The sequence below is a fragment of the Schistocerca serialis genome, chromosome 3, assembly GCF_023864345.2.
Source record: "Schistocerca serialis cubense isolate TAMUIC-IGC-003099 chromosome 3, iqSchSeri2.2, whole genome shotgun sequence".
In the NCBI taxonomy this organism is placed as follows: domain Eukaryota; kingdom Metazoa; phylum Arthropoda; class Insecta; order Orthoptera; family Acrididae; genus Schistocerca; species Schistocerca serialis.
This window is the reverse complement of record NC_064640.1, coordinates 527,888,751-527,914,948: the sequence shown is the minus strand read 5'-3', so window position 1 is coordinate 527,914,948 and position 26,198 is coordinate 527,888,751. Positions and strand designations below refer to the sequence as shown.

The 26,198-nt window shown below is 38.5% G+C and overlaps 1 protein-coding gene across 1 annotated transcript in view; it reads right to left on the bottom strand.

Moving 5' to 3' along the window:
- Positions 1–26,198, bottom strand: part of LOC126470406 (WD repeat-containing protein 6) — a 320,158-nt gene that overhangs the window by 43,251 nt on the left and 250,709 nt on the right. The gene's annotated exons all lie outside the window — the stretch shown is intronic.

Here is a 26,198-nt window from a genome sequence, read left to right as displayed (position 1 = left end):
GTTTTCTTTTAACCATGTTTTTATTAGGTCACTTTCTTGTCTCTATGTCCATTTGGCACAAATTTTGCACCTGATTTTAAACTAACTTCCCAATAGGAAATGTACCTGAAAATTTAAAAATAGTGAAGAATATTAACTTGCTTTCATGTCAGTCTGTTTGGTATGGCTGGGGGTGGAGGTGAAAAAGTTTGGTAATACCTAACATCTCGGCTTCCCTGCAGGATTGACATGTTGTGTAGTAGTATATTAATTCATTCCAGGCAGTATGTGAGTGGACATCCATGAGTGTGCTGAGAGAGGGAGGAAGAGGAGTTGAATAGTGCTTTCTTGTCTGTCTGTCTGTTCAGTATAAATTTTGCAATCAATTTTAAACTAAGTTCCTGATGAGCTAAAGACCTGAAATTTTAAACATAGCTCAGAACTGGATGCCAATGCAATATTAATTCGTAAGAATGCAGAGTCTGGTGGTGGCAACACTGAGTAAAGTGTTCTCAGGTTTCTAGTCATGTCAAGTGATTAAAATTACATAAGCTGTTGGTCAAGCACTCCTTGGCCATAGTCAAGTGATATGACTGCCAGTGGGTTGCTGGTACACCCCTTATATAAACTAGCTGCTGGCTGTGACATCACTGGTGCTCATGGCACTGACATGTATGGGCATACATTGACTCGGTGTTCGATACGCTTGTTTCAACCACACGATTGTAGGATCCCATGCCATACTGAGCTGCCAGCCACTATTACTAATTAGGGTGTTAGCAGTGATTTTTATTTCAATAGTTTCTTTAATTACACAGTCCCAGAAACCATTAGGGCAAGCCATGATGGGCATTTCATCAAATTTTATCTGGTGAGCATTTTCTAAAGGAATCTCAGTTAAAGCAGATTCCTTAGGGTATCATAGGCGATAAAACCTCTCATGATCCTCTCTGCATTGTTCTACAGTGTGCACTGTTTGTCCAACATGAGACTGGCTACACTTACAAGGTATCTTGTAGATTCCAGGTGTTCTGAGACCTGCTGCATCTAATATCCTTAGACACAGTGCCATTAAAGCCTAGTTGTTTCTTTTGATACATTGACAACACATTCATCATTTGGTCCCATGGAAATGAGAAACTTGATGACTCCTTGGAACTCCTCAACGGTATTAACAGCAACACCCAGTTCACCTTGGAAGTAGAAAACAACAAAATGTCGCCCTTTCCAAATGTCCTCATCCACAGCAAACAAAATGGATGCTTTGGTGACAGCATCTACAGAAAACCTGTCCATGTCAATTCATACTTATACACCATCAGTCATCATCACCGGGCACAGAAGTGCACTGTGTTATAAAAATTGGTGCATTATGCAAGAATGATATCAGACGTTGATAACCTGTCCCATACGTTGAGTCACCTAAGCAAGATCTTCAGGAACAACGGCTGTAGTGTTGATTAAATAAATGAAGTGATTTCAAGCAAGAATCCCAATAAGACCACTGGCAAGCAGCAGGAAAAGAAACTTGCTTTTTTTGTTATTCTGAGGCTACATGTCAGGCAAGATAAGTCACCTGTTGAAAGAACGCTAGATAAAATTGAATTTCAGGCATCTGACAAAAATCCGCCAATTAATGAGACCAGTTAAAGATACAGCAGGTCTCAGAACACCTGGGGTCTACAAAATACCTTGCGAGTGTGGCCAGTCTTATGTTGAACAAACAGTACGTACTGTGGAATAACACAGGAAGGAGCTAGAGAGGTTTTATTACCTATGATACCACAGCATGCGTTACAAAACGGTCACAGATAAAATCTCATAAAAAATCTTTCACATCTCTCACTAACGGCTTCTGGGATTGTGTAGTTAAAGAATGGAGCCAGCGACTGTCGGCCACATTGAACATTGAGTCAGCGTATGCCCATACATCGCAATGCTGCAAGCACCTGTGACATCACAGCTGGCAGCTAGTGTATATATAAGGGGGTGTACTACCAGCCCACTGGCAGTCATATCACTTGACAATGGCCAAGGAGTGTTTGGCTGAAAGCTTGTGTAATTTTAATCACTTGATGGTGCTAGAAACCTAAGAACTTTTTTTTCAATATTAATTTGCTTTCTTGTCTGGTGTGAGGAGAATGTTTTCTGTACCACTCCAATTTCCCCCTACACCTGTTCTAGTCACATGTAATTTTCAGAAATAACAATTGCTGGTAAGCCTCTGTGTGAACTCAAATATCTCTAATTTTTACCTTTTGCTGCTCTGGTCATGAGTGATTGACAGAAATAACAATCGCTGGTAAGCTTCTGTGTGAACTTTAATCTCTCTAATTTTTACCTTCACAGTCTTTTTACAAGATGTAAATAGGAGGAGACAATATATTGGCTGAGTCAGGTGAAGAGAAACTGAAATAAACCTTTGTTGTAATCTCATCAAAATGTTTGAAGTGGGCTGATGCATGTCACACACACAAGACTAAAAAGCAGAAAATAATTATTTAAATAAAAAAGAATTTTTAATACACCATATTTTTAAATTGGATTAAAAAATAAGAAATAAGGTCACCTATACCAATACAGATTCCTAACCACAAACATATAGCCCTGAAAATCTGTGATTGTAAATTTGCAATAGCTATGAAAATACTTGTAACAAAAGCCAGGTTGTGCATGTAATACATAAATGATGCATGAGTAATTCACCTCCTTACTATTACCTGTTGCATGTGTCCCATGTTTTTCACTTTAAATCTTACATACCTATTAAAAATTCACAATCAAAAATTTTATGTGTGGGGTTAGGAATCTGTATGGGGCTAGGAGAAACTATTTTATACTTTTTAGTCCAATTTAAAAATGTAGTATATTCAAAATTCATTTTCATTTAAAATATCATTGCTGATTCATTCATTTTGAAGTCAGGTAAAACAACTGTGTAAATAAAGAGATGCTTGTTGTTGTTGTGGTCTCCAGTCTGAACACAGGTTTCATCCAGCTCTCCATCCTTTTGAACTTGCTTACTGTATTCATCTCTTGGTCTCCCTCTATAATTTAATCCCCCCCCCACACACACACACACTCACTTCCCACCAGTACTGATTTGGTGAATGAGTGCTATCGTCCAGTCTCTTCTTCTAGTTAAGTTTTACCACAAATTTCTTTTCTCCCCAGTTCTGTTCAGTGCCTCCTTATTAATTATAAGATCTACTGATCTAATCTTCAGCATCCTTCTGTAGTGTCACATTTAAAAAAACTTATATTCTCTTCTTGTCTGAAATGTTATGTCATCCACTTTTGATTTCCATAAAAGCTACACTCCAGACAAATGCTGTCAGAAAAGACTTCCTAACACTTAAATCCATATTTGATATTAACAAATTTGTTTTCTTCAGAAACACTTTTCTTACAACAGCCAATCTACATATTATGTCCTCTCCACTTCGGCCATCATCAGTTATTTTACTGGCCAAATACCAAAACTCATACACTACTTTCCAAAACTCATACACTACTTTCAGTGTCTCATTTCCTAATGCAATTCCTTCATTGCAATTCCTCTTATAGTCTTTTTCCAAGACACTGTCCATTCCATTCAGCTGCTTTCCCATGTCCTTTTCTGTCTATAACACAATTACAACATCACTGACAAACTTATAAACATTTTTATTCCTTTCCCTTGCCCTGAACTTAAGCTCCTCCTCCAAATTTTTCTTTGGTTTCCTTCACTGCTTGCTCAGCGTATAAATTGAATAACATCAAGGATAGTGAACAAGTCTGTCTTACTCCCTTCTCAACCACTACTTCTTTTTTATGCCCCTTGACTCATAACTGCTGCCTGGTTTCTGTACAAGTTGTTAATAGCCTTTTGCTCCATGTGTTTTAGCCCTCTTACCTTCAGAATTTCAAACAGTGTGTTCCAGTCAATACTACCAAAAAAAATTTCCAAGTTTATAAATGCAACAAAACACGGTTTTGCCTTCCCTTAATCTATTGTCTTGTGTGTTTCAACATTTCTCCAGAACCCAAACTGATCTTCCCTGAGGTTGGCTTCTACAAGTTTCTCCATTCTTCTGTGTTTTGAAACAATGACTTATTAAACTGACAGTCCCGTAATATTCACACCTGTCAGCACCTGTTTTCTATGGAATTGGAATTATTACATTTTTCTTTCAGTTTCTTGGTAGACTCTCCCAAGGATATCAGTAGTTCTGAGGGAATGTTGTGTCTCCAGGGCCTAGTTTCAACTTTGGTCTTCCAATGCTCAGTCAGATTCTTCTTGCACTATCATATCTCCCATCTCATCTCCAAATGACCTGTTTCCTTTCTATAACACTGCCTTCAAGTTCATTTCCCCTGTATAGCCCCTCTAAATACTCCTTCCAACTTCCAGCTTTCCCTTCTTTGCTTTTCAGGTTTTCCACCTGAGCTCTTAATATTCATATAGCAGCCTCTCTTTTTTTAAAAAGTCTCTTTAATATTTCTATAGACAGTAGCTGTTTTCTCCTAGTTATATAGCCTTCTATATCCTTGCACTTGTCCTCCAGCCATTCCTGCTTCACCATTTTGCACTTCCTGCCAACTCATTTTTTAGATGTTTGTATTCCCTTTCACCTGCTTCATTTGCTGCATTCTTATATATTCTCCTTTCATCAATGAAATTCAATATCTCCTGTGATAACCAAGGGCTTCTTCCAAGCTTTCTCTTTTTCCCTATGTGAGCCTCTGCTGTATTCACTATTTCATCTCTCAGAGTAAGCCACTCACCTTCCATTCCATCCCTTTCCCCTCTTTCAATCAATCATTGCCTAATGCTCCATCTGAAACTCTCAACAGCTAATGGTCAACCTCTAAACATGTATGTTCACATTTTCAACCTTTAGATCTTTGGCATAATATAGTGCTGTATACAATGTTTACAGTTCTTATTTCTTTCTACAAATTAAATAGGATTAAGAGGGAGGTGGGAGGGGGAAGAGATTCAAACACAAGAAAATTGTATAAATGTAATTGAATGACAAAAAATAAAAAATATATCAACAATATCATCAGGGCTTACAACTTAATGCCAGCTATGGCTCCTAACTGGTCCCATAAGGTGTTTTGGATAGACTAATAATGCTTCTCAAACAAGCTGTGTTCTATATATGTTTTTCCTGTCATCTGATGCTACATTTTCACTGACGGGTAATTAACATCTTAAAATACAGTGCCTATGAGTTATAGAATAAAATCCCTTACACAATCAGTATCAGAGTAGATGAATTGCCCCCCCCCCCCCCCCCCCCCCCCCCCAAATTTCTCCAAAAATTATCACAATGAATTTGTTGGACAGGTTTATTCTTCTAGTTCTATGGTATAACAACCATAACCTGCAGAGGATTACTTCATAGAATTCCCTTTTCTCTTTCTTTCGTACAGTTTAATGTGCTACTGACAGGTTGGCTGCAAGAGAAAATGTACCAGATTTCCCTCAATAGCAAATAGGTGGCAGAAGGCTACAGATCTCTGCAAGACACAGTAGCTACAGTACGTCTTGAATCTCTTAGCATCTTGATAGTAGATCATATTTTATCACCAAAGTATCTTCTTCAGAGGCATAAATCGTACAAAGTCCCATCACTATCCATGTCCATGACAACAGTATTACTATAATATAAGTAGTTCTTCAGAAGAGATCCCTTGTCTGCAGTGGCAGACACAGAAAAACCTCAAGGAGGGGGCACTAAAGATATCTTGAGCTACCTTTACTTTTACCATAATAAAAAGTAATCAAGTCACATGAAAAGTTTAAGAAAGTTTTATTTAAACTGATTATATACATATACAAGACAATGCCATCTTATGATATAAAAAAAGTTAAAATTGTGGTTCTCTTCCTTAAATGATGAATTCTATGTTCCTATTCTTCCTGAAAAATTGGTTAATTACATCGTCAATAGGACAATCAATGTCAGGGTGACAGTGTTCAACAGAGCTAAGCCATTAAGTTGATCCTCCTCAGCCATGTCTTTGTACACCGCAGGGTTGAAAAACTTCTTTCTATGGTAGCAATAGATGCAGGTAGACAAGCAAATATTTTGTACAGTTCTCTCATGTCAGTTGTAACATGGTCCAGTGTTGGAATGAAAACAGTTCTTTTTCAATATGTTGTAGCATCGTCATTATGATCAGTTTTCCTTGTGTCTCCGTCTGCCTGTAAGATGAGGAACACTCATCTTCACGTCTAACTCTTCCATAACTGCCTTTGTCTCTTCAACAATACGAGCAAAGTGGCTATCAGCATTAGCTCTCATGCTATCGTACACCTTGAGCGTCGAATCTAATTTTGCTTTTGCCATCGCGATGTCCAAGCTAGAGTCTTGTAAGATTTTGCCGACTGGATATGTTATGCTCACAATGTCTCTCAGTGTAAACAGAGTGATGATAAACTTTCTATTAGAGAGAGCTTGAAGGAGAATATTGGCTTTGGCAGCAGTAGTATTATCCCTCCAACACCATATTTCTTTAAGAACTTTGCAAACTGTTCCAAGATCAGCTGCGAATTGAATAACAGCGTCATGTCACTCAACTCATCTTGTTTGACAATGTGACTGTACCGAGTGTTTTAGGTGACTCTTCAATGTTGCAAACTGCTTGCTAGAGCCTGTAAAGAATGATAATACTTCTTCAATAGTACCAAGTGAGTTTCTCACACTTGTAACTTTGCAACTGCAAGAGACAGCAAGGTTGAGCTGATGACTTTGACATGGTGCCACTTGCACATTGATGGCTCAGCTGCTTTTAATTCTGACATATTAACTAAGCAACCATCACAGCCCATACCCACACAGTTATCAAATGACAGAGAAAGGCTTTCCATTCTCCTTAGAATTGTAGTACCTAATACTTCACCAGTAACATTACGCTCTTCATCTTGACACTCTTGAGGTTCATCATCAATGTTTCCACTACAATCATTGTCTTTATGGATGTCAACAAAACCCAAAAATCTTTCATGTAATTTGCTGTTGCTATCTACACATCTTGCAGCTAAACTCAGTTGGGCGATGTGCCCTACGTCCTTAATCTCATCGAAGATTATGCTGTAATACCGAGAATCTTTGATTCCCTCCAGTATTCTCGATAACTTCACTGTTTCACAGCACGAAATAAGTTCATTACACGTTGTTTTACTTATGTAAGTGGTGTTCACTTTAGTGGTCTCAAGGTGATGTTTTAGCTGCAAGTCTCTGGTGTCAATTCTAAATCTCTGAAGAGCTCTAAAGTTTCCCTCATTACTCACTATACTTTCATGGTCATTTTTGTTTTCTAATCGAATCCCATCATCTCTATGCTCCTGCTTTTATTATAGGTACAAGATAGTCTCTGTTTTCCTTAATGCTTTCCATTCTCTGTCTCGACAATTTATTTAAGACCTCAAGTTTGCGGTTGTCTCATGTCACCAAAAATAGTTTTGCATCTGTTAATGCTTCAATGTGGTACTTCAACTGAGAGTGGGTCTCAAGGTCACCATCTTTACCAGTAAGTTTGGCAAGCTTCGTTAGTGGTTCAGTCACAAGTTTCTTGGCGATAATTGATTTCTTTCCTCCAACCATTTCATTATTCACAAAAATTGAATGGTTAATTCAAAGAAGTCCCTTTTTAACTTGTGAGAACACCAGCCATGGATACTGTTCAAAGTGATTATTGTGCACTTGCTTGCATTCAAACTGTTTCCTCTTCTAGTGCTTGGAAGAAGGAAAGGTATAACCTTTTTCAGGTTTCCTTGGATCTGTGAGAAGCTTCTGTTTTATATCATCAGCAATATTTCCTGATGCTAATAGATCCAAATAATTGCCAATATCTGTGGGATTAAAGAAATCAGTTGATGAACTTTGTTGTGGAAGTTTCGACGAAGTGCTAGGCTCTGCCTATACATCTGGTGGTGTTTTTGCAACTGAATAGTGACCGGAATTTTCAGATGTTTCTATTTCTCTTTTTCTTATTACATAACAATCTATTTCATTATATTGTTATGACATAGGTAAATTAGATGCCAATTATTCTCAAATAAACACTCCATTCGCCCTGAAAAATGTAACACTAGTACACTTAGCACTAAAACACACATGGTAACACTCCACATATTTCTAATATCATTAAGCACAATACTGACTGAAGTCTGTGGTAATAGCCAATAATTGCAGTTGTTCACTTTTTATCACTTTCAAGTTATCGCGATGATTTTAGCTTCCAAACTGACTACCTGGCAGTGACTCTGCTTCCCTTATATATACGGCTCAGTTGTTTTGAGAACTTTCACTGCCAGAATGTTTGCTTCCAGACTTTTATGGAGTGTGAACAAATACCTACTGTGAAAGCAACAGGCCAATATCTACCTTACGACGTACAATATAAGGGCGAGTTTCCAATGATGATGTCATTTGGCAATTTGTGTGTGTGGAACGTTTACTACCAATTTTTTTCCTTTCTAATGCATTCGATAGAGTCTTGTAACAATATTTTTACTGAGAAATTACTATGAAATACTATTATTAATACTTCACAATCAGCTGATATCTCTCACTCTTGACTAATCTTCACACTTTCACTTGCTAAAACTAGGACTTTTTACTTATTCATTCTTCAGTCTTAATATTTAAGCTTCTGAATGTAAACTATCTTCTCTTTTGGTGAGTAGTCCGTATTTATAACGCTACTTATCGAAGGTTCTCTGTACAAGAAAACAGTAGAATATTTATGACTTTCATCGAACAAATCCGTGACTTTTCTTGTAGGTATGTATCAGCTATCTATGTACCAGATAGAAAGGTATGAAATACAATGACGCGGATGCGCGTGCTACATAGGAAAGTACAGCTACTCGATAACTCAATTCAGTCGGGTCGACTGATAAAAGAAACGAATTAATAGCATATGGGCTGACTGGTTGGGGCAACACGGGTGGCAGCGTGGGGGGCCCCACAATTGGGAGGGGGGGGGGGGGGGGGGGGGGGGGAGGCATGTGCCCTGCGTGCTCTCTATATGTATCCACCACTGCTTGTCTGACATTATTTGCAATGATTATGTTGTCTTAATACCGTTCTTTGTCATTATTTATGATCATGCAGGCCAACAAATTCACCTACACTTTTTATTTCTTTCTATACGAAGTTGTACTTTCCACAAGCAAAAAGTTAGGTATTAGAGTACAAATTCCTCTGTAAGCTTTTGTGAATAATTACTCTGCACTGGATGTATTTAATATAGCAGGATACTAAAGTGACATAAATTCCCACATAGTTCCAAATCTTAAAGGTATGCAACTGCTTGAAACACCAGATAAAATGATCTTATCAATACAAAAGCAAAGACAGCTTCATCAGACATTTAAGTGAAGTCAAAGCCTTGTTGACATACAAAGTTGTATGAGGCCAAAATGGGAGCAAAGAAAGCATCTACATCTACATCTACATTTATACTCCGCAAGCCACCCAACAGTGTGTGGCGGAGGGCACTTTACGTGCCACTGTCATTACCTCTCTTTTCTGTTCCAGTCGCGTATGGTTCGCGGGAAGAAAGACTGTCTGAAAGCCTCCGTGTGCACTCGAATCTCTCTAATTTTACATTTGTGACCTCCTCGGGGGGTATAAGTAGGGGGAAGCAATATATTCGATACCTCATCCAGAAACACACCCTCTCGAAACCTGGCGAGCAAGCTACACTGCGATGCAGAGCGCCTCTCTTGCAGAGTCTGCCACTTGAGTTTGCGAAACATCTCCGTAACACTATCACGGTTACCAAGTAACCCTGTGACGAAATGCGCCGCTCTTCTTTGGATCTTCTCTATCTCCTCCGTCAACCCGATCTGGTACGGATCCCACACTGATGAGCAATACTCTAGTATAGGTTGAATGAGTGTTTTGTAAGCCACCTCCTTTGTTGATGGACTACATTTTCAAAGGACTCTCCCAATGAATCTCAACCTGGTACCCACCTTATCAACATTTAATTTTATATGATCATTCCACTTCAAATCGTTCCGCACGCATACTCCCAGATATTTTACAGAAGTAACTGCTACCAGTGTTTGTTCCACTATCATATAATCATACAATAAATGATCCTTCTTTCTATGTATTCGCAATACATTACATTTGTCTATGTTAAGGGTCAGTTGCCACTTCCTGCACCAAGAGCCTATCCACTGCAGATCTTCCTGCATTTCCCTACAGTTTTTTAATGCTGCAACTTCTCTGTGTACTACAGCATCATCCGCGAAAAGCCACATGGAACTTCCGACACTAACTACTAGGCCATTTATATATATTGTGAAAAGCAATGGTCCCATAACACTCCCCTGTGGCACACCAGAGGTTACTTTAACGTCTGTAGACGTCTCTCCATTGATAACAACATGCTGTGTTCTGTTTGCTAAAAACTCTTCAATCCAGCCACACAGCTGGTCTGATATTCTGTAGGCTCTTACTTTGTTTACCAGGCAACAGTGCGGAACTGTACCGAACGCCTTCCGGAAGTCAAGGAAAATAGCATCTACCTGGGAGCCTGTATCTAATATTTTCTGGGTCTCATGAACAAATAAAGCGAGTTGGGTCTCACACGATCGCTGTTTCCGGAATCCATGTTGATTCCTACAGAGTAGATTCTGGGTTTCCAAAAATGACATGATATGCGAGCAAAAAACATGTTCTAAAATTCTACAAAAGATCGACATCAGAGATATAGGTCTATAGTTTTGCGCATCTGCTCGATGACCCTTCTTGAAGACTGAGACTACCTGCGCTCTTTTCCAATCATTTGGAACCTTCCATTCCTCTAGAGACTTGCGGTACACGGCTGTTAGAAGGAGGGCAAGTTCTTTCGCGTACTCTGTGTAGAATCGAACTGGTATCCCGTCAGGTCCAGTGGACTTTCCTCTGTTGAGTGATTCCAGTTGCTTTTCTATTCCTTGGACACGTATTTCGATGTCAGCCATTTTTTCGTTCGTGTGAGGATTTAGAGAAGGAACTGCAGTGCGGTCTTCCTCTCTGAAACAGCTTTGGAAAAAGGTGTTTAGTATTTCAGCTTTACACGTGTCATCCTCTGTTTCAATGTCATCATCATCCCGGAGTGTCTGGATATGCTGTTTCGAGCCACTTACTGATTTAACATAAGACCAGAACTTCCTAGGATTTTCTGTCAAGTTGGTACATAGAATTTTACTTTCGAATTCACTGAACGCTTCACGCATAGCCCTCCTTATGCTAACTTTGACATCGTTTAGCTTCTGTTTGTCTGAGAGGTTTTGGCTGCGTTTACACTTGGAGTGTAGCTCTCTTTGCTTTTGCAGTAGTTTCCTAACTTTGTTGTTGAACCACTGTGGGTTTTTCCCGTCCCTCACAGTTTTACTCGGCACGTAGCTGTCTAAAACGCATTTTAAGATTGCCTTGAACTTTTTCCATAAACACTCAACATTGTCAGTGTCGGAACAGAAATTTTCTGTTTTGATCTGTTAGGTAGTCTGAAATCTGCCTTCTATTACTCTTGCTAAACAGATAAACCTTCCTCCCTTTTTTTATATTCCTATTCTGCACTTTCCAGCAGGTGATATTCTTGACCATAGAGTGTTTACCAGAGTTTTCTGCACAATGCATGAAACAGGATTTCTTTCAAGTCCCCATTTTTTTCTGAAAATATAGCTCAACAACCTGTGGTCAAAGAGCAGTAGATCATTGAAATGTTGCAGTGTAGGCCTACTTCCAGCACATGGCAACTATCTGCATATATCAATGCCCGACAAACACATGAATGATCAACATTACATGTGGACGTCTTAAACTCATTTCACATACAGCTTGTCCCCAATCTCTGTAATGATAACAGTGTCACATGGCTTGAATTTTGTCACTGGCTAAATGACTATCATCATTTGTTTTCATTAACACTATTCACTGATGAAGCCACATTTACATGGAATGGAGCCAACAATACATTTAGTAATCATAGATGGTCGCAAGTAAATTGACACACTACAGTGGAAACCAATTTCCAAGTTCATTTTTTGATCAATGTTTGGTGTTCATAAGCAATAACAAGTTGATAGGTCCAATCATTTTAGAAGAGTGAATGATTGGACTGAATTACTTGCACTGTTTGGAAAATTCATTTGTTTCACATCTTGAGGAAGTTCCTTTGACTGTGCAGACTGCAATGTACTAGCAGCATGATGGAACCACTTCACATTTTACCAGATGTGTGAGGGAACATCTCAACTGCATTTACCCTAATCACTGGCTTGGTCATGGTAGTGCAATTAACAAGACACAAGATTACCAGAACTTAAGCCATCAGATCTTTTCTTGTTTTATAGGGTTGGATGAAGGCTGAGGTGTACAAAGGAAATATGAATATGTGGGATGAGCTGTTTGGTTGAATCATAGATGCAGCTGTCCTCATTAGGGAACATGCAGAGGTCCTCAGATAAGCAACACAACATATTCTTCCAAGAATGCACACATGTACTGAAGTTGAAACTGGGATATTTAAACATTTATTGTGAAGTGTACAACAGCTGCAATGTGACACGAACAAGAATACCTAAAGGTGAATGTGTTAAAAATTTGTAGTTTTCAACTGATACTTTGTAAAACATACATATTTACTAATTGTTGTATATGTGTAAACCTGAAAATTTATTGGATAACACAGAAAATACATAACAATGTCCATTAAATGTGTTGTATCTCAAAACCGTTCAGAATATGGTATACATCCATGTCAAGTTTATTTCTGTTTATCCTTGAATACTGACCATTACTCCTGGGACATCCTATATAGTAAGGTAACAAGGCCAGAAAGATGTAGCAGAATGCAAGATGACCAGCATAAGGTGCGGGGTTTGGTAGGTCACCCTGAATGTAAATAAAGGTAACATATTGTGTGTAAATGGGAGAATAGATCCATTAGCATTTAATTACACTATTTTTGATAAGTTATTATAAAGAGTAAAACTGTAATTTACCTCAGAGTGACCTTTTGGAGCAAGCTAAAGCGAAATGACCACATTACACCTGTGTTATGAAAAGCAGATGCCAGGTTGACATTTGCTGGGAAGTATTTAAGAAATGTTATTTATCGTAAAAGTAAAAGGCTTATGAAGCAGTTGTCTGCTTGACTCCTAAACATTCTTTGTCAGTCTTGGACCCTAACCAAATTGGATTAATAGAAGAGAGAGGGATATGAAGAGGGTCCAATAAAGAGCAGACTGTTTCATGACAGGTTATTTTAGTAAGTGTGACAGCGTTATGGAAATGTAAGTGTGACAGCATTATGGAAATGCTCAACAAATTAAAGTGGCAGATCCTACAAGAGAGATTTTGTGCATCATGGACAGGACTACTATCAACATTCTGAGTGTACACTTCCTGAAGAATCGGGAAATATATTACTTCCTTCCACACATGTCATGATCATGACAAGAAAATCACAGAAATTAGAGCTCATAAGGAATCTTATGTATGGTAGTTGTTCTACTGTGCCATTCGCAAATGGAACAGGGCAGAGTAAGAGTAAGATATTTCCAAATATGTTGTGTGTGTAGAGCACATAGTAGTTCCACATAGTTCTGGCATGAATATAAGTTGAAATATAACATGTGGAACTTAGAAGCTGGTGCTACTTCATATTGCAGTTAGCAAGATACTGCAATATAGAGTGGAGTTCCTGTAGGATAGAGCCCACTGTTTGGTTAAAAGGACTGTACACACACAGGTGAGACCACATGGTTTATGAAGGAATGTACAAGCAGGCAGATGCAATGAGAGGGGGTGGGCTGAAGCATCATGGAGGGCCCAAATCTCTCAAGGGTTCAGATCCCCCAGGGTGCTCAATTGGCAAATATTAGATAGCTATTGTAAAATAAATTTTGTATTGTATTGGTTTTTGGAACATTCCCAAAACTGGAAACATTGATCAGTCAAAAGAGATTAAACACATTTCAAACATCATCAACTTTCTACTCACCATCCAAGAAGCAAGAAATACTGTAACAATGAGCCCACAAGCACCTTGCCTTAGGTCACAACCTAAGATACACAAAAATGGGACCCCCATCAGGCCTATAGTGAACTGCAGGGACAGCCCAACATTCAAACTCAGCAAAATGCTCTTCAAAGTTCTCGAAGAAGCATACACATTCAATAATGAGACAACACTTAAAAACACAACAGAATTTACACATGTCAAAAACATAGAAGTACCTGATGGAGCCACACTTGCCTCATTTGACATAAAAAACCTTTATTCCTCTGTGCCAATAGATCCCACACTACAAATAATCAATGCCAACCTACAAAAGCACAAAAAATCACTTCAACTCACATTACTGAACTAATGGACCTGCTTGAATTCACACTTTCACACAACTACTTTAAAGTTAACCGTAAAATCTACATACAAACAGATGGTATGGCAATGGGCTCGAATCTTTCTGGATTGCTAGCTGAAATATTTATACGTAACTTAGAAGACAAAATCCTTAATTCCAATCACCACCTCCTCAAAAATATCATCTACTACTACAGATATGTAGATGATACCATCATTTTAATCAAAGGCACTAAAGATGACATCAGTAAGTTGAACCAGTTATTCAACTCCCATGAAAACATAAAATTTCACAGTTGAACACCAAACAGATGACAGTATAAATTTCTTAGACATTACCATTAGAAGTCTGAAATTTATCAGAAGCCTAACACAACACATACTACAATCCACAACTCCTCTTGTCACCCCACAGTCCACAAAATGGCAGCATTCCGGTACATGAGCAATAAACCTGTCCAATTACCACTCTCTGAAGACAAATGTGATCAAGAAATTGAAATAATAAAACAAACAGCTATTGCAAATGGTTATAACAGCTCAATAGTAGACACTCTAAAACACTCAATAATGGCAAAAAAAAAAAAAAAAAAAATAAAAATAAAAATAACATCTTCCATACAATCCTCTTTCTAGGTAACATTTCATATCATACTGCCAATGTCTTCAAACAAAAAGGCATAAGCATATCCTTTACCACAGACAACAAGTTTGGACCGAAGTTACCCCACAGCATCAGCACACGAAACCCTCTTCATCACACAGATGTGTACAAAATTGAATGTTTGGACTGTGACTGCTTCTACATAGGCCAGACAGGCAGATCATTTGAGATTAGATTCAAAGAACTAAAGCACTAAAAAACAAAAAATACCACACATCAGCAATAGCCACCCACCTGCATGAAACAACACAAGTATCAGCATCCTACACAGCCAACCAAAAGGCAGGAAACTAGACATCCTTGAAACACTCCAAATATACAAGCACCAATCCAAACAACTGAATCCATCTTAAATGACAAAAACACACACACACACCTCATACATTTGACAAGGTGTTTAATATAAAATATCTATGTATTCGGTTTCCTGATGGGAACTGGAGGTAACCATGTTTTGAGTTCATACAGTCACTCTTTCCACCCTCTTCCTCCATCTCATTTCTCTTTCTCCTCCTCTTCCTCCCCCTCTGCCTCCAGCCTTTCATATCTAAATATGAATAACAACCAAAATTGCTATTTGTGTATAATTTTACCACTGTAGCCAATATGATTTATATACCACCTGAAGTATTTATCCCAATGAATGTATTCAACACCTCAAGCAACACCTCCACAGCCTTTAAAAAATTTATTCTGTAATAATGTTGTTAGGACGTATATTCTTTGGACTTTGTGACAATGTTTGATTGAAATAGGGGAAAGGGATGGAATGGAATGTTTTCTCTTCTGCTATATGATCCATGCACCCAATAGACACTGATGCCATATTTGTTTACAAAATATGACAGTACACATGTGATGTGTTACGACTGTGAAAGGAACCTGTGGAGGTACTTCATTTTACTTATTTTATGTTTACTGTTAGATACACGTTTAATTTTTTTGTCAAAAGAAACCCAAAACCATGTTCTGAAATAGTGTTTTGTTTCTTCACTAGACAGTGCCACAAGTTCCTCCAAAAAATCATAACACACACAAATGTCATATTAACAAATGTAAATCCACCTGATGATGGAGGTTTAAACCTTTGAAATGCATTATGGAGATAAATTAACAGTAACTGGTAGCAGTGAACTTGTGTTTCATTTAATATTGATCAGCCATCAGTTCATAATAGAGGCCAGTGTTGCTAAGTCACTGATATCACACCGACTCCCATATGGAGGACATAGTAATAGGCATCCCTCATGTAGAGAAGTAACTAAAAGAGTTGGAAAAAGACGCATCACCGGGTCCAGATGGAGCCCCAATTCAGTTTTATGAATAGTATTGCATGACATTGGCCCCTTACTTAGCTTGCATTTATCGCAATTCTTTCACCCAAGGCAAAGTTTCTAGGCACTGGAAACAAGCACAAGTAACTCCTGTATATAAGAAGGGTAAAAGAATGGATTTGCAAAATTATAGACCAATATTGTTAACATCAGTTTGCTGCAAAGTTGTAACATAGTCTCAGCTAGAATATAATAAATTTCCTTTAGACTAAAAATCTTCTGTCCACAGATCAGCATCATTTTAGAAACCATCACTCACGTGAAACTCAGCTCACCCTTTTCTTACACAATATCCTGTGAACTATGGATGAAGGACAAATCAAATTCCATATTCCTAGATTTCCAAAAAGCGTTTGGCACAGTGCCCCACACAACAATGCTAAGAAAAGGTACCAGCATACAGAATAGGTTCACAGATATGTGAGGAGCTTGAAGACTTCTTAAATAATAGAACCTAGTATATTTTCCTCAACAGTGTGCATTCATCAGAGACAAGGGTATTGTCAGGAGTGGTAGGACCACTCTTATTCTCTGTACACATAAATGATCTGACAGATAGTATGAACAGCAATTTGTAGCTGTTTGCTGATGATGCTGGGGTGTGCTGGGGCATTGTCATTATGTGACTGTAAGTGGCTGCAAGATTAGTCAGACAAAATTTCTAGCTCATGTGATGAATGACAACTAGCTCTAAATGTAGAAAAATGTAAAATAATGCAGATAAGTAGAGAAAACAGTCCTGTAATGTTTGAATACAGTGTTGATAGTATGTTGCCTGACGCAGTCATGTTGATTAAATATCTAGGCATAATACTGCAAAGCGATGTAACGATTGTAGTTGGGAAGGTGGTTAGTCAACTTTGATTTATTGGGAGAATTTCAGGAAAGTGTGTTTCATCTGTAAAGGAGAAATGTATAGAACACTAGTGCAATCCATTCTCGAGTACTGCTCAAGTGTTTGGGATCCCTACCTCGTCAGATTAAAGGATGACATCAAAGCCATTCAGAGATGGGCTCCTAGATTTGTTACTGGTGGGTTTGATAAACATATAAGTATTATGGAGATGCTTTGCGAACTCAAATGGGAATGAAACTTCCTGGCAGATTAAAACTGTGTGCCGGACCAAGACTCAAACTCGGGACCTTTCGAGTCTCGGTCCGTCACACAGTTTTAATCTGCCAGGAAGTTTCATATCAGCACACACTCCACTGCAGAGTGAAAATCTCATTCTCAAATGAGAATGCCTGGAGGGTAGGCATCATTCTTTTCAAAGAACACTTCTGAGAAAATTTAGAGAACTGGTGTTTGAAGCTGACTGCAGAATGATTCTACTGCCACAAATGTACATTTTTATGTAAGGACCACATAGATAAGGTAAGAGTAACTACAGCTCTTGTGGAGGCATACAGTCATTCATTTTTCACTCACTCTATTTGTGAGAGGAACAGAAAAGTGTATGACTAGTAGCGGTACAAGGTACCCTTGGTCACACACCACATGCTGGCTTGTGATGTATGCATGTAGATGTAGATTATTATAGTTACATCTCCACCAACATAAGAGTGCACATGGCAGTTCACCCTTATTTTGACTATTCTACGAACGAATAAAAGAATGTGTGCACAGCTATAGGGCACAGATATGTTATTAACTCACTAATGGTGTATGTGTCAAGTGAATGTCTTTTGGGATTGTTATTAGATGAGCAATGCTTGCTTTACTTTGTTTCTAATAACCTAGTATTTGAAAGCAATGGAAATGTTAATAAAAACATTTTGTTTAGAAATTGCAAATTTTAGCACCACCGATATGGCAAGTTGAATTTTTGCCTGTTGTCTTTCAAAAATTGGTTAATAAGACTAAAAAGCCAGTAAATTTTTCCATCCCTATGTCAGGGCGTTTAACCAGACAAGGAAAAAAAAATCTACCAGGTGAAAACACACTTTTTCTGTGTTAAGTGGCAGTATATTTTCTGTCGGAACTGTAAAACTTATCAATCCTTTGGTGGTTATGATTTTATACACAAGCATAGAATTTCCCTGCACTTTAGAAAACGAAATTCGGGGTGGAAAATACATATTTTGAAAAGGTCTTTGATTTGCAACATTAAAGCTGCATGTTTTCTTAATATGAAGGTATAAATTTGAATTCCACCAAACACCGCTTGTTACTTTCTGAAGCATTGAAATCGAGACTGAGATGCACTATTGTAACCAAGTCATAGCTTATGTCATGTGATGACAGCAGATATTCAGAGCATAGGACACGTGATGTTGTCAGCCAATACCAACATCACTGTTCAGTAGCGCGAACACACAAACAGAAAAAGTTAATATTTTAAATTAATATAAATAGTGTTGCTACAAGAAAAGCAAAGCTTTCACATATAATATTGGTCTCTAATGTTAATAAGCTGCAAGAGAAGCTAAGCTTTCACATATAAAGTTGATCTTTTCTGCGCATGTTCACTTTACGATATATCACACAAATGTGCCAGTAAAATTTTTAATAATGACTAAATGTCTGATTTATGGGCTCAACATTCTTCTAAATGGCTCATCATCAAAGAGATGATTTTTAAATGAGAGTCAAATCCTCTGTGATTTAAGAAATTCATTGCATATTCTCGCACGTAGTTCAACCAGCATTAAAGGAAATTTACTTTGAAAGCAACACTTTTCAACCCACCATTCACAATACTTTCCCGCAACCTGTTAGACATAGATTCGTTTCAGCAGTTTCCAGAGAGCACCAGATAACAGGCACCACCGTGCTTGTGCAGCTACGATGATGTTGGAAGTCCATATGTTCATATGTGTAGAACATTAAAAGATCTTACATTAAGTCGTAAAAGAAACAAGACATCTCGGGATATTCCAAGAGCATCGGAATTTTGTGAACAATACTAAAATGTGCACATTTAAAGTGCATACTTAAAGTGCACATTCGTATGTCCAGATCCTCAATAAAGTAGGCCTCGAACTGATGTTAAGTTTTGCAGTGTGGTTTTTGGGATGCAAATTTTCTTGGAGTACCAGTACTGTATTATCTCATGTTTGGTCACGGGTTTAGTTATCCTGCGATTATTCTCCAGTTAGGCATTGTTACATGTTCATGCAAAAAGTTTTCCACTCTACTTCCAGAATAGAACTTAAGCAGCTGCTAGCTGGGGACTGTACAACTGGCCCTTACTAGTGTAACAATCTGGCCAAAAATTTTCTGTCAAAATTTCATTTTCCTGGCTACACCAAGAAGATAATGTGGTGTCACTACCAGACACCACACTTGCTAGATGGTAGCCTTTAAATCGGCCGCGGTCCGGTAGTATATGTCGGACCCGCGTGTTGCCACTGTCAGTGATTGCAGACCGAGCGCCACCACACGGCAGGTCTAGTGAGACGTCCTAGCACTCGCCCCAGTTGTACAGCCGACTTTGCTAGCGATGCTACACTGACAAATACGCTCTCATTTGCCGAGACGATAGTTAGCATAGCCTTCAGCTACGTTATTTGCTACGACCTAGCAAGGCGCCATTACCAGTTTATATTGAGATTATTATTGATGTATCAACAAGAGCGATGTACACCAATTATGGATTAAAGTTAAGTATTACATCAACTACGTACTTTATTTGCTACTATTAATTCCCTTAATTGTTCCAGACCTTGCGCCAGCCTGCGTGAGCTTAAGCGCCTGCCTTTCGGCTTCACCTCATAGTGACTTGGCTGTCTTGCCAAGTCACAACATTTTGGCTTCCTCCAAACCCCATGAATTGGCTCCTGACAATTCACAACAGATAATACGTAGTCTTTCTTTACCTGTTATTCCTGTTAGTCGTTTATTTCCACTTTCGTAGTCTGAATCTATGGATTTCACTACTAATTATAGCAATGCTGCTCATTTGCAAATGTAATCAATCATATAATCACACAGTGCTTGTCTTGGCATTCATCCGTTTGGCTTTACTCCACAAAGGTCATATAGCCCTGTCCCCTTTTGTCTGCAGGAAAGTTTTCTAGATGCAATGAGGATTCCCCTGACAGAGACATCATGTACACTATGCACACATTCAAAAATCAACTTGTGGTTCATTCAGAAAACTACTTAGAATGCTTTCTCTGAGAATTACTTTGAACAATTAGTTCATGAGCCCACACAATTAGTAAATGGTTGCGAAAACACACTTGACCTCTTAGCCACAAATAATCTTAATCTAACAGAGAGCGTCATGACAGATACAGGGGTTAGTGAACACTAGGTCTTTGTAGCGAGGTTTAAAACCATATCAACCAAAACCACTAAAAATAAATGCAAAATATATCTATTTAAGACAGCAGATAAAAATTCTGCTTGTTGCCTTCCTAAGAGAGAGTCTCCATTCCTTCCAAGCTAATTATGTAAGTGTAGACCAGATATGGCTCAAATTCAAAGATACAGTACTGACAGCAATAGATAGATTCATACTGCATAAGTTAGTAAGAGATGGGACTGATCCACCATAGTATACAAAACACGTCGGAACACTGTCGCAGAAGCAATGAAAAATGCATGCCAAATTCAGAAGAACGCAAATATTCAAGAAAGGAAATAGGAGTAACCCATTAAATTACAGACCCATATCACTGACCTCAATTTGCAGTAGGATTTTGGAGCATATACTGTACTCGAACATTATGAATCACCTTGAAGAAAATGACTTATCGACACATAACCAACATGGATTCATAAAATATCATTCTTGTGCAACACAGCTAGCTCTTTATTCCCATGAAGTAATGAGTGCTGTCAACAAGGGATCTCAGATCGATTCCATATTCCTAGATTTCCAGAAGGATTTTGATACCATTCCTCACAAGCGACAATTAATCAAATTGCATGCATATGGAGTATCGTCTCAGTTGTGTGACTGGATTCATGATTTCCTCTCAGAGAGAGTCCCATCTCTTACTAACTTATGCAGTATGAATCTATCTATTGCTGTCAGTACTGTATCTTTGAATTTGAGCCATATCTGGTCTACACTTACATAATTAGCTTGGAAGGAATGGAGACTCTCTCTTAGGAAGGCAACAAGCAGAATTTTTATCTGCTTATATGATTTGGCAGCCACCATTGTGGTCAAACAGTATAACTTGTTTACCTTTTCTTAAGGCATAGTAATGTGTTATGTATGGAACAGAGGGGTAAGGTTTACTGCACCATGGGGAGTGGAATGTTGTGCAGAAGATCTTACACAGTACTGACAACACTTTCAGCTCATGCTACATTTTAACCACTTGCTGTGAAGGAAATGGCGTATGGAGTGATAGACAGTAAATCATCTAGTAAAACAGAAGTGATACCTGGCGATCCGCAAGGTAGTGTTATAGGCCCTCTGCTGTTCCTGATTTATATAAATGATCTAGGTGATAATCTGAGCAGCCCCCTTAGACTGTTTGCAGATGACACTGTAATTTACCATCTAAAAAAATCATCAGACTATCAATTCCAATTACAAAATGATCTAGAGAGCATTTCTGTATGGTGTGAAAAGTGGCAATTGGCACTAAACAAAGAAAAGTGCGAAGTCATCCACATAGGTACTAAAAGAAATCCGATAAATTTTGGGTATACGATAAACCTCACAAATCTAAGGGCTGTTAATTTTATTGTTGCAGTATTATTCTCCAGTAGCGGGATACAGGAACATCATTTGTTAGAGTATCAGTTCTTACCAGTTAAAACCTAAAAAAAATTAACTGAAAGCTAAAACAATGAAAAATTTGTGAGGTTTTCCCAGTTCTCCTGGATGAAAAATTCCCAGGTTTTTCCCAGATCTCCCGGTTGTCCCAGATCATATACACCCTGTCAGTTCTCTTTGTGTGAATGGCAATGCAAAAGTAAAGAATTACTATAATTATGCCATGTCTGGGATTCTCTTTGCTGTTCCTAAAGATCATTGTCCTCATGCACACCTGTTACATGTCTGCTGTAATCAGAACAGGACAACTACCAAATAGTAGTTTTATTGTAAGGCATGTGGTTTCATACATAGCGCCATCAAAGAGCTGACCACAGTGCACCTCCACTTCGTCTTGAGACCTTTCAGTTTGCAACATTGACAGTAGTTTTATAACATTTTGACAGTTTTGGGTTTGTTGAGCAAGAGTGTGAGCTTGATTTAAGTGATTTAACATTATGGACTCTAAACACAAGTCTGAAGCAATGAAGAGAAAAGGGAAAAAAAGGGAGAAAGAGGAGAAAGGGGGAAAAAAGGTAAGACAAGTTTGTTTATCCTTGGATTTTTTTCTACCTCAATTCACAATGATAAAGAAAATGACAAAAACCTGTTGATGTTCAAGCAGCTGCAGAAATGGAAAATAGTAAAAGTAATGCAGAATAATTACCATTTATTAATTTTTTAGTTCATATGATTTGGCAGCCACCATTGTGGTCAAACAGTATAACTTGTTTACCTTTTCTTAAGGCATAGTAATGTGTTATGTATGGAACAGAGGGGTAAGGTTTACTGCACCATGGGGAGTGGAATGTTGTGCAGAAGATCTTACACAGTACTGACAACACTTTCAGCTCATGCTACATTTTAACCACTTGCTGTGAAGGAAATGGCGTATGGAGTGAACAAGGTTTTGTGAATGCACGTAACAGTAATCTTATGTTCATATGTCACACTTATTTGTAACAATGAATATGAAACGAAATGATATTAATGCCAGCACAAGGTCAATAAATAAGTAATTCACTGTGTAGTGGCTACTGCAGCACCGCATAGTGTTACATAATACTGACTGGCAACAATGGTGAAATTGCTACACTTATTCCATCTAAACTGAAGCAAAGTGCAGGACAAAAGTGTAAGATACAACATGAACCATGGACCTTGCCGTTGGCGGGGAGGCTTGCATGCCTCAGCGATACAGATAGCCGTGCCATAGGTGCAACCACAATGGAGGGGTATCTGTTGAGAGGCCAGACAAACTCCTGAAGAGGGGCAGCAGCCTTTTCAGTAGTTGCAGGGGCAACAGTCTGGATGATTGACTGATCTGGCCTTGTAACACTAACCAAAACGGCCTTGCTGTGCTGGTACTGCAAATGGCTGAAAGCAAGGGGAAACTACAGCCGTAATTTTTCCCGAGGGCATGCAGCTTTATTGTATGGTAAAATGATGATGGTGTCCTCTTGGGTAAAATATTCCAGAGGTAAAATAGTCCCCCATTCGGATCTCCGGGCGGGGACTACTCAGGAGGACATTGTTATCAGGAATGTCAGATCCCTAAATTGGACAGGTAGGTCAGAAAATTTAAAAAGGGAAATGGATAGGTTAAAGTTATATATAGTGGGAATTAGTGAAGTTTGGTGGCAGCAGTAACAAAACTTCTGGTCAGGTTAATACAGGGTTATAAATACAAAATCAAATAGTGGTAATGCTGGAGTAGGTTTAATAATGAATAGGAAAATAGGAATGCGGGTAAGCTACAACAAACAGCATAGTGAACACATTATTGTGGTAAAGATAGATACGAAGCCCACGCCTACCACAGTAGTACAAGTTTATATGCCAACTAGCCCTGCATATGATGAAGAGATTGATGAAATGTAGGATAAGATAAAAGAAATTATTCAGATAGTGAGGGGAGGCGAAAATTTAATAGTCATGGGTGACTGGAATAAGATAGTAGGAATAGGGAGAGAAGGAAACGTAGTAGGTGAATATGGGTTGGGAGGAAGAAATGAAAGAGGAAGCCGCCTGGTAGAATTTTGCACAGAGCATAACTTCATCATAGCTAACACTTGGTTCAAGAATCATGAAAGAAGGTTGTATACATGAAAGAGGCCTGGAGATACTAGAAGGCATCAGATAGATTACATAATGGTAAGATAGAGATTCAGGAACCAGGTTTTTGATTGTAAGACATTTCCCGGGGCAGATGTGGACTCTGACCACAATCTATTGGTTATGAACTGTAGATTAAAACTGAAGAAACTGCAAAAAGTTGGGAATTTGAGGAGATGGGACCTGGATAAACTGAAAGAACCAGAGGTTGTAGAGAGCTTCAGGGGGAGCATAAGGGAATGATTGACAAGAATGGGGGAAAGAAATACACTAGAAAAAGAATGGGTAGCTTTGAGAGACGAAATAGTGAAAGTAGCAGAGGATCAAGTAGGTAAAAAGATGTGGGCAAATAGAAATCCTTGGGTAACAGAAGAGATATTGAATTTAATTTATGAAAGGAGAAAATATAAAAATGCAGTAAATGAAGCAGGCAAAAAGGAATACAAACGTCTCAAAAATGAGATCAACAGGAAGTGCAAAATGGCTAAGCAGGGATGGCTAGAGCACAAATGTAAGGATGTAGAGGCGTATATCACTAGGGGTAAGACAGATACTGCCTACAGGAAAATTAAAGAGACCTTTGTAGAAAAGAGAACCATATGTATGAATGTCAAGAGCTGAGGTGGAAACCCAGTTCTAAGCAAAGAAGGGAAAGCAGAAAGGTGGAAGGAGAATATAGAGGGGCTATACAAGGGTGATGTTCTTGAGGACAAAATTATACAAAAAGGAACAGAATGTAGATGAAGATGAAATAGGAGATATGATACTGCGTGAAGAGTTTGACAGACCACTGAGAGACCTAAGTCGAAACAAGGTACTGGGAGTAGACAACATTCCATTGTTGTTGTTGTTGTGGTCTTCATTCCTGAGACTAGTTTGATGCAGCTCTCCATGCTACTCTATCCTGTGCAAGATTCTTCATCTCCCAGTACCTACTGCAGCCTACATCCTTCTGAATCTGCTTAATGTATTCATCTCTTGGTCTCCCTCTACGATTTTTACCCTCCATGCTGCCCTCCAATACGAAATTAGTGATCCCTTGATGCCTCAGAACATGTCCTACCAAACGGTCCCTTCTTGTAGTCAAGTTGTGCCACAAACTCCTCCCAATTCTATTCAGTACCTCCTCATTAGTTATGTGATCTACCCATCTAATCTTCAGCATTCTTCTGTAGCACAACATTTCGAAAGCTTCTATTCTCTTCTTGTCCAAACTATTTATCGCCCATGTTTCACTTCCATACATGGCTACACTCCATACAAATACTTTCAGAAACAACTTCCTGACACTTAAATCTATACTCCATGCTAACAAATTTCTCTTCTTCTGAAATGCTTTTGCTTGCCATTGCCAGTCTACATTTTATATCCTCTCTACTTCGACCATCATCAGTTATTTTGCTCCCTAAATAGCAAAACTCCTTTACTACTTTAAGCATCTCATTTCCTAATCTAATTCCCACAGCATCACCCGACTTAATTCGACTACATTCCATTATCCTCATTTTGCTTTTGTTGATGTTCATCTTATATCCTCCTTTCAAGACACTGTCCATTCCATTCAACTGCTCTTCCAAGTCCTTTGCTGTCTCTGACAGAATTACAATGTCATCAGCGAACCTCAAAGTTTTTATTTCTTCTCCATGGATTTTAATACCTAATCTGAATTTTTCTTTTGTTTCCTTTACTGCTTGCTCAATATACAGATTGAATTCCATTAGAACTACTGATAGCCTTGGGAGAGCCAGGCCTAACAAAACTCTACCATCTGGTGAGGAAGATGTATAAGATAGGCAAAATACCCTCAGACTTCAAGAAGAATATAATAATTCCAATCCCAAAGAAGGCAGGTGTTGACAGATGTGGAAATTACTGAACTATCAGTTTAATAAGCCATGGCTGGAAAATACTAACACGAATTCTTTACAGACGAATGGAATAACTGGTAGAAGCCGACTTTGGGGAAGATCAGTTTGGATTCCGTAGAAATGTTGGAACATGTGAGGCAATACTGACCCT